The sequence below is a fragment of the Mobula hypostoma genome, chromosome 17, assembly GCF_963921235.1.
Source record: "Mobula hypostoma chromosome 17, sMobHyp1.1, whole genome shotgun sequence".
In the NCBI taxonomy this organism is placed as follows: domain Eukaryota; kingdom Metazoa; phylum Chordata; class Chondrichthyes; order Myliobatiformes; family Myliobatidae; genus Mobula; species Mobula hypostoma.
The window spans coordinates 13,256,235-13,268,970 of record NC_086113.1 but is presented as its reverse complement, the minus strand read 5'-3'; the positions used below and the strand labels follow the sequence as shown (position 1 = coordinate 13,268,970).

Sequence of the window (12,736 nt, the reverse complement as noted above, 5' to 3'; positions counted from 1 at the left end):
TGTGGTAATGTTTCCCGGATGGTAGCAGTTGGAACAGTTTGTGCTTGGGGTGACTCAGGTCCAAAATGATCCTTCGGGCCGTTTTTATGCACCTGTCGTTGTAAGTGTCCGGAATAGTGGGAAGTTCACATCTACAGATGTGCCGGTCTGTCCGCACCACTCTCTGCATTCCTGCGACTGAGAGGGGTATATTTTCCATACCAGGTAGTGACGTAGCCAGTCAGGATGCTCTCAATTTTCCCCCTGTAGAAAGTCCTTAGGATCTGGGGACTCAAGCCAAATTTCTTTAACCATCGGAGGTGAAAGAGGTGCTGTTGTGCTTTTTTCACCAAACAGTCGGTATGTACAGACCACATGAGGTCCTCGAAGATTACTCAAATGTGATTGAAATATTAAATACACAACAATCCCCAGCTCTTCCAGGTTATCCACAAAGTACCTCATCCCAGGAATAACTCGAAGAAAGGTTGAGCGAGCTCGGGCTTTACACTTTGGTACAAAGGAGGATGAGAGGCAACTTGATAGAGGTGTATAAGTCTATGAGAAGATGGAGTGGACAGGGCGAAAGTGGTCGATGTCCACTGAACATCTGTCTAAGGTGAGTGGAGGAAGGTTTAGGGAACTTTTCAGAATGTCAGATGTAGTTTTGTTTTTTTACAGAATTGTGAGAGTGTCTGGAACACACCTGTGGTTGGTGGTAGAGACTGATGAAATAGGGACATTTAAGAAACTCACAGATAGGCCCATAGATGTAAGGAAAATGGAGGTTTATGGATTATGTAGAAAGGAAGGTTAGATTGTTCATGCAGTAGGTTTATATCTCCTTTTAAGCCCATCACCCCTACTGGGGCATAGGCTGCAGACAGCAACTCATCAGAGTCCTCCATTCTAGGCCCGTCTTTCAAGTTGTTCCCAGGTGTAGCCCATCTTCAAGATCCTTCCTCTCCAGGAATGAGGTCTTTGGAGCTTCTTTTGGTGTCTCTGATGCTCTGGGCTTTCACAGGATGTGGTTGCTAGCCCCACGAGGCTCTGGGCTTTCACAGGATGTGGTTGCTAGCCCCACGAGGCCCTGGGCTTTCACAGGATGTGGTTGCTAGCCCCACGAGGCCCTGGGCTTTCACAGGATGTGGTTGCTAGCCCCACGAGGCCCTGGGCTTTCACAGGATGTGGTTGCTAGCCCCACGAGGCCCTGGGCTTTCACAGGATGTGGTTGCTAGCCCCACGAGGCCCTGGGCTTTCACAGGATGTGGTTGCTAGCCCCACGAGGCCCTGGGCTTTCACAGGATGTGGTTGCTAGCCCCACGAGGCCCTGGGCTTTCACAGGATGTGGTTGCTAGCCCCACGAGGCCCTGGGCTTTCACAGGATGTGGTTGCTAGCCCCACGAGGCCCTGGGCTTTCACAGGATGTGGTTGCTAGCCCCACGAGGCCCTGGGCTTTCACAGGATGTGGTTGCTAGCCCCACGAGGCCCTGGGCTTTCACAGGATGTGGTTGCTAGCCCCACGAGGCTCTGGGCTTTCACAGGATGTGGTTGCTAGCCTCATGCCCAACCCTCCTCCTTCTGCAGCCGGGCCTGTGACTATCCATGGCGAAGCTCAGGTCTATATAAGTTAGCACAACATTGTGGGCTGAAAGGACTCTATGGTTGTTTGTTCTAGGATCTCTGCTGCACCCTATAAATCAATGGTTCCCAACCGTTTTTTATGCCATGGAGCCTTGCCATTAACTGAGGAGACCACGGACCCTAGTTTGGGAACCTCTGCTCTAAGTCCTTTATGAAATTCCGAAACCATGTATTATAGAGAGATTCACTGTGGCCACCTTGCTCTTGCACTCTATTTGTTAATGAAATAATTTTTTAAAAACCTGTCCAGCTAATTTCAATTATTTACACAAATATACATTGTAAGTTTATAATGTGACATTCCATTCTTCCTACCTAACATTCATATTTCTCAGCAGAAAAATGTTACTACCACTGCTCATTCCAACAGCCTATCTCTATCTCATCGCACACTATCTTTGCTCTCCTCATGGTCCACCATGCCTCTACCCTCAGTGCTGTTGAAAACTTGGAAAATTGTGCCTCGTACCCCCTCCCCCCAAAGTTATTAATTGGCACGAAGGAGATAATGTTCCTGTTGTAACTTCTCCAATCCAATAACCAACCATTCTCTACTGCTCTCACTTTCCTGTCCATTAGCCAACGTTCTCACCAACAGCTTCAGTTATTCCCAGGTTTCTTTATTCCTGGTGACCAGCCTATAATGGACACCCTATCAAGCTTGGCAATTCTAATTTTAAATCATTAATTTTGTTTCTTCAAACACTTCTGTGAAACTTTAAATATCTTTTAATTTGGATTGGACCTCAATTTTAATTTAGCATACTTCAGTTACGAACTAGACTTTCACCGTTTTACAAACAATAGACTGAAAAACCTAACCCAGCCAAAGTTCTGTTTGACTTATTCAACATTCATGAATTTTGACTTCTTCAAAATTTCATGAGATATGCCAGTGATATTAAATCTGACTCTGATTTTCTTTCTCTTTGTCACATTTTAATTAACTAGTTTCATATATTTAGAATAATATCTTACTTACTGCTGTTGAAAAGAACATGATGCAGGTCACAGAATATTATTTTTGAACCATGATAAGTTGTAAGTATTTACAAAAGTAGACCAGGTCTCGTGAGAAGCTATACAGTATAATTTAAAACCACAAGTTTTGCACCAATCGCATTTTTCACTCAGTCAGCTAACATCCCACGTTACGTCAGCTCTGGCAGGGTCTGCAGGCCATAATTTCCTACAATGCAAAATCTACCATCATGAATGGCTGTGATGGTTCACGCCCAGATGAGCTCAACACCATTCATGCACGCTTTGAAAGCAAGAAAAAAAAACTTAATTTTGGTGAAGCAGCAGCCTTAGTAATATAACAAATGTTAATTAGATATACTCACTCCCAATTGAGTTGGAGAAGAATTTTGAGTGGAATGACACAGATTGTTCTAGTTAAGAAACCTTATTGTACAATTTAGAAATCACATTTCTAATCACCTGAGTAATTTGCTTCTTTTACTTAATGTAAAATGTTAATGCTTTGACATTTTTCAAAGTAACTGTTCATCTAAGTACAAGGATTGTTAAATTCATTCTCGCAAACAAGAGTAGAGAGAAACCATACTTGATTATGTTCATTATTTACCCCTTTCTAATCTGGGTATCAGATTACCAGCGAATTATCAGGAAAGGAATGTGCTATCAATGCCTAATCTGGGTTTTGTTAAGGTCACTTAGCACCTCAATTCTAGAGTTGCGACTGTCTGCCCGTGATCTGAAGGCAGCATTTGATCAAGTGTGACCTCAATGCAGCCCAAAAAACTAATCAGTGGGAAAGGGAGAAACTCGTCAATGGTTGAGTCACATTTGGCACTTCGGTGGAAGATGCAGTTTATCAGAAGTCAATCATCCCAGTCCCAGGAAATCACAGGATTTCCTCACAGACAATCCTCTTTAACTGGTAACAAGATGAAGACACCACTCTGTCACGGACTGATGAGTGCCAAATAACATGGGGCAGCACAGTAGCATAGCGGTTACTGTAATGCCATTTTAGCACCAGCAACCCGGGTTCATTTCCATTGCTGTCTGTAAAGAGTTTGTACATTCACCCCGTAACTACACGTTTCCTCCAGGTGCTCTGGATTCTTCCCACATTCCAAAGACGTATGGGTTAATTGGTCACATGAGTATGATTGGGCAGCGCAGACCTGATGTTATTATGCTGACAATATCATCGTCATTGTTATGTGTCGTGTCGTTCAGTGTAGGCGATCATGGTGCCACGACCATGATTGTTCTTGGCAAATTTTTCTATAGAAGTGGTTTGCCATTGTCTTCTTCTGGGTAGTGTCTTTACAAGACGGGTGATTTCCCCCCTCACTCCAGCTATTATCAATACTCTTCAGAGATTGTCTGCCTGGCGTCAGTGGTCGCATAATCAGGACTTGTGACGTGCACCAGCTGTTCATTGACCATCCACCACCTGCTTCCATGGCTTCACGTGACCCTGTTTGGGGGGACTAAGCAGGTGCTACACCTTGCCCAAGGGTGACCTGCAGGCTAGCGGAGGGAAGGAGGCCGAGCAGACCTGATGGGCCAAATTGCCTAAATCTGCTATATCTTTTGGTCTTATGTTCTCACATCTCCTTTGGTAGAGATGTATACCCACCCTGCCACGCAAACTATGCTGTTTCTAAATAAAATAGAATAAATAAACATATGTGGCACAGAAACACCAGTCAATGGCCAATAAGAGTCTAACACCTCCTTTTGATATTAAGGGGCATCACCGTTTCCCAGACTCCCACCCCCATCATTAATATCAACATTAACCAGAAACCTCACCTGCTGCATAAATACTATGGCAAATCAAACAGCATTATCACAACACAATGGCAGCACAGGGGAAACACCACCACAGTTATCCTGACGGAGATAGTTCATCCGGATTGATGGCGATGTGTTTCGGGTTCTGAAGTGGCTTATGAGGTCAATGTGAGGACTGCAGGTGTGATAGGAAGTGCCTGACAGGGGAGGTGAAATAGCTGGGTAAATGCTTTACCCAGCACAGCACAAGACAGGCCATTTGGCCCACAGTGTTGTGCTATCCTTTTATCCTGTTGCGAGATCAAATCCTCCCACATAGGTCTCCATATTTTTTCATCCATGTGCCTATCTAAGATTATTTTAAATATCCTTCTACCTCCTCCTCGGCAGTGCAGTCCATGCACTTACCACTCTCTATGTAAAATAAAAATTGCCTCTGACATCCCCCACCCCCCCATAGTTTTCTCCTTGCTTAAGCCCATTACGCCTCTTGGGGCATAGGCACTGGCAGCAGTTCGCCAGAGTCCTTTGCCCTGGCAGAGATCTTTTCTCTTCCAGGGATGAAGTCTTTGGAGCTTCCACTGGCATTTCTGTAGCTCTGGGTTTTTATGGGATGGGTTGCTAGACTCATGCCCAACCCTCCTCCTTTCACAACAGGGCTTGGGACCGTCCATGACAGCGTTGTACCCTTAAAAATTATATCCAATCACCCTTAAAATTATATCCTGTTGTATTAGCCATAACCACCGGGGGGGGGGGGGGGATCTCTGGTTGTCCACTCTAGCTCTGCCTATTATCATCTTCTACAGCTCTATCACCTCTCTTTCTCCAAAGGGCAAACCTCTATCTCACTCAAACATTCCTCATAGGACATGCTGCCCAATCCAGGCAGCATCCCGGTGAATCTCCTCTCTGCCCTCCCTGAAACTTTCACATTCTATAACGGGGCGACCAAAACTGAACACAATATTCCAACCAGTTTTATAGAGCAGCGACTTTGCCTACAAAATGGATTAATTTAAAAAGAAATGGCTCCAAGGACACATTAACGTTGTTCCAGATTCATAGCGATACTGACACCAGATTAAAATCAATCAATTCAAAATGTGTCAACCAAAGCGGCTTTTCAGTTCACTCGATTGCTGAGAGTCTCTCTTTCTCTTCGAACATGCCATTTGTCAGCGTAACCACAACATGTCACGGTATCATTAGCCCTGCTGAATCACAAGTGCAATTACTAACATGTCAGAGAAATATCTCAGTGCTTTTTAACCGCGCCTTAGAGCGGGCGAGATGCGCTTTCAAACGATGCAATTGCAGGCCGCGCGATTTCCAACCCCAGCATTCACAAGATGCACCCAGACTCTACGTTCGCAAGACTAAGAAACAAATAAATAAAATTGAAGCCCCGAAGCGGAGCAGAAGGGAAATCAGCTGCGAGAATATGTACACGCTACTTGGTCCCTTGTCTCGACTCACCCTCCCACACCTCACCAGACGCATGGACCGCACCGAAGTTGGGAGACGGTCAGCGAAACAGCAGCGTGCCGGCGAAATAACCCGAGGAAAGGAGAAGGAGAGTGAGAGAGCGCACCTCAGGCAACCAGCCCCGAAGCAAGTGGGCGCAGCAAGAGCAGTCGGCAAGATCTCTCCAGCCGCCGTTTATGGGCGTCTCCCGGGATGGGGCGAGCGGACGGAGATGGGACAGGACGCTACCGCCCCGGGCACTCAGCCCGGCAACCAGATGTGCCTTCGAGTCAGGAGGTGGTGACCACAATAGAGCCTTGTTCCCCGGTGCAGGGCTGCCGCTTGTGAGAGGGCGCCAGTCACGGCATCATGTGGCCAACCCAGAGCGGCGCGGCATTTCCCTCACTTCCTCCTCCACGACTCAGCCCGGGGGTCGGACATGTGTTTTGTAATTTAAATTAGATTTTTTTAAATATATAATGGAACAAGAGTAGTCATGTTGCCGCGCAGGTCTGGACAAGGCTTTCCCCTCCCTTACCACCCCCGGCATCAGATTTCTGAATGCTCCAATGAACACTACTTCATTATGAAGAGAAGATATTCCGCCAATGCTGGAAATCCGGTGTAATATACACAAGCCCAATGCTGGGAGAACTCTGCAGGCCTTGCTGTGGAGGGGAATAAACAGTCCACATTTCGGACCCGGGCCCTACAACGGGACCAACGCCGACTCTCCTCCTGACCTGCCGAGTTCCTCCAGCATCTTGTGTATGTTCGTGCCTCGCTACTCCTTTTATTTCGCACCGTCCACTTGTTCTGTGATTGATACTGTTTTTATGTCTTTGCAATCTGCTGCTGCATAACATCAAATCACGTCATCTAAAACAGTGGAATTAAATGATTCTTGGCACGTGATCACAAGATAGCGGCAAATGTTACCACACGCACCCAAGAACGGCCGAGAATATCGGATCTTGCATCTGGGGTTGACAGTAAGAGCACGGGGAAGCAAATAGCAGAAGCAATTGGCAGAGAGGGCCAAAAAGAAAGCGAAATGTGTTCACCTCCGAAACAATATCATCGGCTGTTCTAATTTAAAGTCATAGCGGTAACACTCCACTTCCGACTATCTGTAAAGCGGTAGGAATGAAAATACCGCTTAAAACCACCTATAGCGAGCACTATTTGTTTTATTGTAACTTTATTATGCTTGAATTTACTGTGTGTGTGTGTGTGTGTGTGTGTGTGTGTTTTGGCGCTGCTTTGGATCCGGAGTAACCATTCTTTCATTCGCTTTTACAGTTGTTACTGGAAATGTATTAAACAATATTGAATCTTGAATTTGGAACTGTATTGCTGCCATAAAACAACAAATGTCCACCACTCGACAAACACTGATGTCAATTGACAATAGACCTGATTCTTCTTTAATGCAGCCAGAGATTCAGTAGGCAGAGGAAGAGTTACTTCACAGACAACACTTTTAAACGCCTCTTAATCATTTCTATTGAATGGTCAGGTGTTTTCCCTGTGTGCTCATTTCCTCCTTTTGGCAGACAAAATTGTTCCTTTCCGTGCCTCGTGGAGCATCGGGTGACAACGTCGCCGGTTTTTAAAGCATTGTGTGTGTGTGTGTGTATTTTTACGAGGCCGTGTTGGTAGCTCAAGCCAGCGCAGATGAACCAGGGACCACTCGGCTCCCTCGAAGTCCGGTGCGAATGCCATGACACCACCGGCGAAATATAAAGTACAAGAAAATGTAAAGGGTGTCCTGTTGGTACTTTGACCTGGCCAGCTGCGCTCTTTTTAAACCGAGTAGATTGGGTAATGATCTTAATGTCCCTGAGATTGAAAGCTCCTATGGATTGACACGGTAACATAGCGGTTAGTGCCATGCTTTACAGGGGCGGTGATCAGCGAATGGGGCCAATTCCCGCCACCGTCTCTAGTGTACAGTATATGTTTTGCCGAGACAGTGTGGGTTTCCTCCGGGATCTCCGGTTCCCTCCCACATTCCAAAAGACGTACGGGTTAGGGTTAGAAAGTTGTGGCCATTCTATGTTAACGCCGTAAGCGCGGCAATGCTTGCAGCCCCGCCCACCTCCAACACATTGTGTCGTGGAAAAAGTTATGTCGAGAAAGTGGCCAAGAACAGTCGTGGTCGTGGGAAGGGCCTGATCGTCCACGCCATACGACGTGGCACATAACGAACAAATGAACAAAATCCATTTCTACATTTGGCGGATCATGGTCAATATCTTCACAGTTCCCACTCCCTGCTGCATCAACAACTTGGATGCAATCCAGAGTAACACACACACAATGCTGGAGGAACACGGCAGGTCAGGCAGCACCTATGGAGTAAAGAACCAATGTTTCCGGCAAGGCCCTTCACCAGGCAACCCAAGAGGACTGGGTTATTTATGCACAGTTTACCTTTTCAGCAATGTTTTCGGTACAGTTTTAACCCATTCGATATATCAACGATACCTCGCTTTTGGCACTCCAAGAGAATTGATTGATTCATTACTGTTATTATTATCATTATTCATTGATTCTATTCTATTTCTTGGATTTACTGAGGATGCCCATAAGAAAATGAATCTCAGGGTTGTATATGGTGAGATATATGTACTTTGATAATAAATTTACTTTGAACAAAGTCTCCCTGGTAAATATTATTGTGAAGTACTCATTTACTAATCCCCCATGCCTTTGTCTTCACGAATAGTTCTCCTTTTCGATCCCTGGCCAGCTCACTTCTTTTATCGCTTGTATTCAGTTTGCACATATTACAGAAGTTTGGGTTAGAGTTCCTTTTCCTGCTGATATTTTTATCTTGTTCCTTATTTCTTTTCAATCTCCCTCCGAACTGCCCATAGTCAGTTTAGTTCCCAAAGGTGCTATCAATGTGGCATCAGACCCTATACCTGTCGTGGTTTCTTGCGTCCCACAAATGACCGGGAGACGCAGAGGATTCTTCAAGAAGTTTTAATTTGCAAATCAAAGCTGAGACAGTCGCTGATTGCCCGCCGATCTTTGTACATAGCATTTTTTATAGCACTCTTCTGGCTTAGCTGCATTAGCATATCCAATCAGTCTACAGTTGCATATCACCAATATACCAGTTCCTGACTTGCCACTATTATTTTTACCCCTTAATTTAATCATGTCCTGGTTTACAATTTGGGCCACGTGTTTTCTCATTCCTAGCCACAGTTATCTCTTAGTTAGCCTTTCATTAACATACTGTCGCACGTTTCATCATCCTATCTGCCACCATTATCTTTTTACTTGGTTACATTCTAAGGAGTCAATAGTACATAGATTATTCTATCGAATAAGTCAATGGTTACATAGTAAATACCGTAGAAAATACAATGGGTACCCAGTAAATCAATAATGCGCAGTAAACACTTAGTAAGCAGTGCTTCATAGCAAATGATGCATATTTTGTTTTCCAATGTATCAGTTTACCATCTTTACTGTGTACTCTCCTTACTGCTCCTCTCCTGGCCCCGACTTTCTCCTCTGTTATCGTTTTAATTGCTCTCCCTTGAAAATGTCAGAGACAGGATCAAAATCAGGTCATCACTGCCATACAGTACTGTGCAAAAGTCTTAGGCAGGTATACGGTATATTGCTAGGGCGCCTAAGACTTTTGCACAGTACTGTATTTGTAAACGTGGAGCGGAGAGTGAGTTTGTAAGTCTGGCGGGAGCAAAGGGTGTGGGAATGTTGTGGGTGGAGGGGTGGGGCAGGTGGCAGAGGAGTGCCAGGCACTGGTGCAGGCACACCCAGCCCTGAGACACCAGGCAAGTTAATTTAATTCCAAATAATTGATTTATTGATCAATACTGAACATCTATCTGGTGCTCCCTGCTCCCTCCCCTCTCCCTTCCCCTTTTCCCAACCATGGTTAGCTTCTCCCTGTCCTCTTTGTACTCCCTCAGTCCACAAAAGGGACCCGTATCAGTATCGGGTTTATCATCTGTATGTCATGAAATGTGTTATTTTGCAGCAGCAGAACACATAAAAATAAATGATGAATAAATAAATAGTGAGAAAGGGAAATAATGATGTTGTGTTCATGGACAGTTCAGAAATCCGATGGCAGAGGGGAAGAAGCTGTTCCTAAAACATCGAGTGTCACTCTCCTGTACCTCCTAAACTGCTGGTTGATCTTACCGGAACCATTTCTTTCATGTAGGTCCATCCATTGTTCACTTACATGTGTGTCTGCCATTCCTTCATTCAAATCTACCTGGGCCAAATCAGTTCTCACCTTGGTTGAGTGATTGGAAGAACATACAATGTGAAAAGAGGATGCTGTCTAAGTTGCATGCCATCTTGGACAATGTCTCCCACCAACTACATAATGTACTGGGTGGGCACAGGAGTACATTCAGCCAGAGACTCATTCCTCCGAGATGCAGCACAGAGCGTCATAGGAAGTCATTCCCGCCTGTGGCCATCAAACTTTACAACTCCTCCCTTGGAGGGTCAGACACCCTGAGCCAATAGGCTGGTCCTGGACTTATTTCATAATTTACTGGCATAATTTACATATTACTATTTAACTATCTATGGTTCTATTTCTATTTATTATTTATGGAGCAACTGTAACGAAAACCAATTTCCCCCGGGATTAATAAAGTATGACTATGACTATGACAATAGTTCTCATCAAGGGGTCAGCAGTAGAAATGTTGAGCAGTTTCAAGCTCCTGATTGTCAGCGTCACTGAAGATCTATCCTCAGCCCACCATATTGATGCGGTTACGATGAAGCCACAGCAGAGGTTATATTTCATTAGGAGTTTGAAAATATTTGGGGTGTCACCAAAGACTGGCAAATTTTTATAGATGAACCGTGGAGAGCATTTTGACTGGTTACATCACCGTCTAGTGTTGAGGTGCCAATGCACAGGATTAGAAGAATCTGAAGAACGCAGCATCCATCATGAATGACTCTCACCATCCAGAACATGCCCTCTTCTTATCTTCAATGAGGAGCTACAGGAGCCTTAAGACACACACTCAATGTTTTAGGAACCATTTCTTCCCCTCCACCAATCAACGTCCGAACAGTCCACAACCCCATGAATACCACCCAAGCTCTCTTTTGCGATATTTAATTTTTATTTAATTTTTTTTGATTGAGATACAGCACTAAACAGGCCTATCCGGCCCTTCGAGCCATGCTGCGCAGCAATAGACAATAGACAATAGGTGCAGGAGTAGGCCGTTCAGCTCTTCGAGCCAGCACCACCATTCACTGTGATCATGGCTGATCATCCACAATCAGTACCCTTTTCCTGCCTTCTCCCCATATCCCTTCACTCCGCTATCTTTAAGAGCTCTATCTAACTCTTTCTTGAAAGAATCCAGAGAATTGGCCTCCACTGCCTTCTGAGGCAGAGCATTCCACAGAACCACAGCCCTCTGTGTGAAAAAGTTTTTCCTCAACTCCGTTCTAAATTGTCTACCCCTTATTCTTAAACTGTGGCCTCTGGTTCTGGACTCCCCCAACATCAGGAACATGTTTCCTGCCTTAATGTAGTCCAAAATTAATCCCGAGACTATTTACAATGACCAATTAGCCTACCAACCGGTACTTTGGACTGTGGAAGGAAACTGGAGCACCCTGAGCCTACAGGCAGCGGTGGGAATTGAACCCAGGTCTCCTATATTACGTTTGTATAAACCATTGTGCTAACCATTACACTACTACCCATTGTTCTTATTGTGATATATAGTAGTTTGTGTTTATGCTCTGTACTGCTGCTGCAAAAACAAAACTTTCAGCAATAATAAACCTGATTCTGAATTTACCCCCTTTCCCTATCAACTAATTTTACTGCAAAGTGCCACATATTCTTTTCTATATGGTCATGATGAGCTTTGGAACTATATAATCTGCTACCACTACCTTTTCAGTTAATATATCCCAACACACATTTATGTAAAAGACTTTCTCAGTTCCTCTCTGGTTCTTGTGCTATTATTTCAAGGATGTTATCTTTGATTTTTGAAATTTTCCACTGCTAATCTTCCAAATCTTGTTTTTTTCCAGAATTAGAATAAGAATTATTTACACTGATATTATCAATATTTATTGCTTATTTATTTATATAATTGTTTCTTTTGCATTTGCACAGTTGCAGAGTCTTCTGTACTCTGGTTGAAAGCTCTAGTTTGGCAGTCATTCATTGATTTTGATATGATTACCATTCTATAGTACAAAGTAAATGGCAGGATACTTGGTAGTGTGGAGGAGCGGAGGGATCTCAGGGTACATGTCCACAGATCCCCGAAAGTTGCCTCACAGGTGGATAGGGGAGTTAAGAAAGCTTATGGGGTGTTAGCTTTCATAAGTCCAGGGATAGAGTTTAAGAGTCGCGATGTAATGATGCAGCTCTATAAAACTCTGGTTAGGCCACACTTGGAGTATTGTGTCCAGTTCTGGTCACCTCACTATAGGAAGGATGTGGAAGCATTGGAAACGGTACAGAGGAGATTTACCAGGATGCTGCTTGAGAGTTTAGAGAGTATGCATTATGATCAGAGATTAAGGGAGCTAGGGCTTTACTCTTTAGAGAGGAGGAGGATGAGCGGAGACATGGTAGAGGTGTACAAGATAATAAGAGGAATAGTCATACTTTATTGATCCCAGGGGGAAATTGGTTTTCATTACAGTTGCACCATAAATAATAAATAGTAATAGAACCATAAATAGTTAAATAGTAATATGTAAATTATGCCAGTAAATTATGAAATAAGTCCAGGACCAGCCTATTGGCTCAGGGTGTCTGACCCTCCAAGGGAGGAGTTGTAAAGTTTGATGGCCACAGACAGGAATGACTTCCTAT

General features: G+C 44.4%; 1 protein-coding gene across 2 annotated transcripts in view; it reads right to left on the bottom strand.

Moving 5' to 3' along the window:
* Positions 1-6,222, bottom strand: part of gsdmeb (gasdermin Eb) — a 53,278-nt gene extending 47,056 nt beyond the window's left edge. The window contains exon 1 of one of the 2 annotated variants that reach the window (XM_063069300.1): positions 5,993-6,222. The gene's annotated coding sequence lies outside the window, so the exon portion shown is untranslated. Of the gene's footprint in view, positions 1-5,877 lie in introns of both variants that reach the window. The other variant, XM_063069301.1, reaches the window with a different exon arrangement.
* Between the last annotated feature and the right edge of the window lie 6,514 nt (positions 6,223-12,736).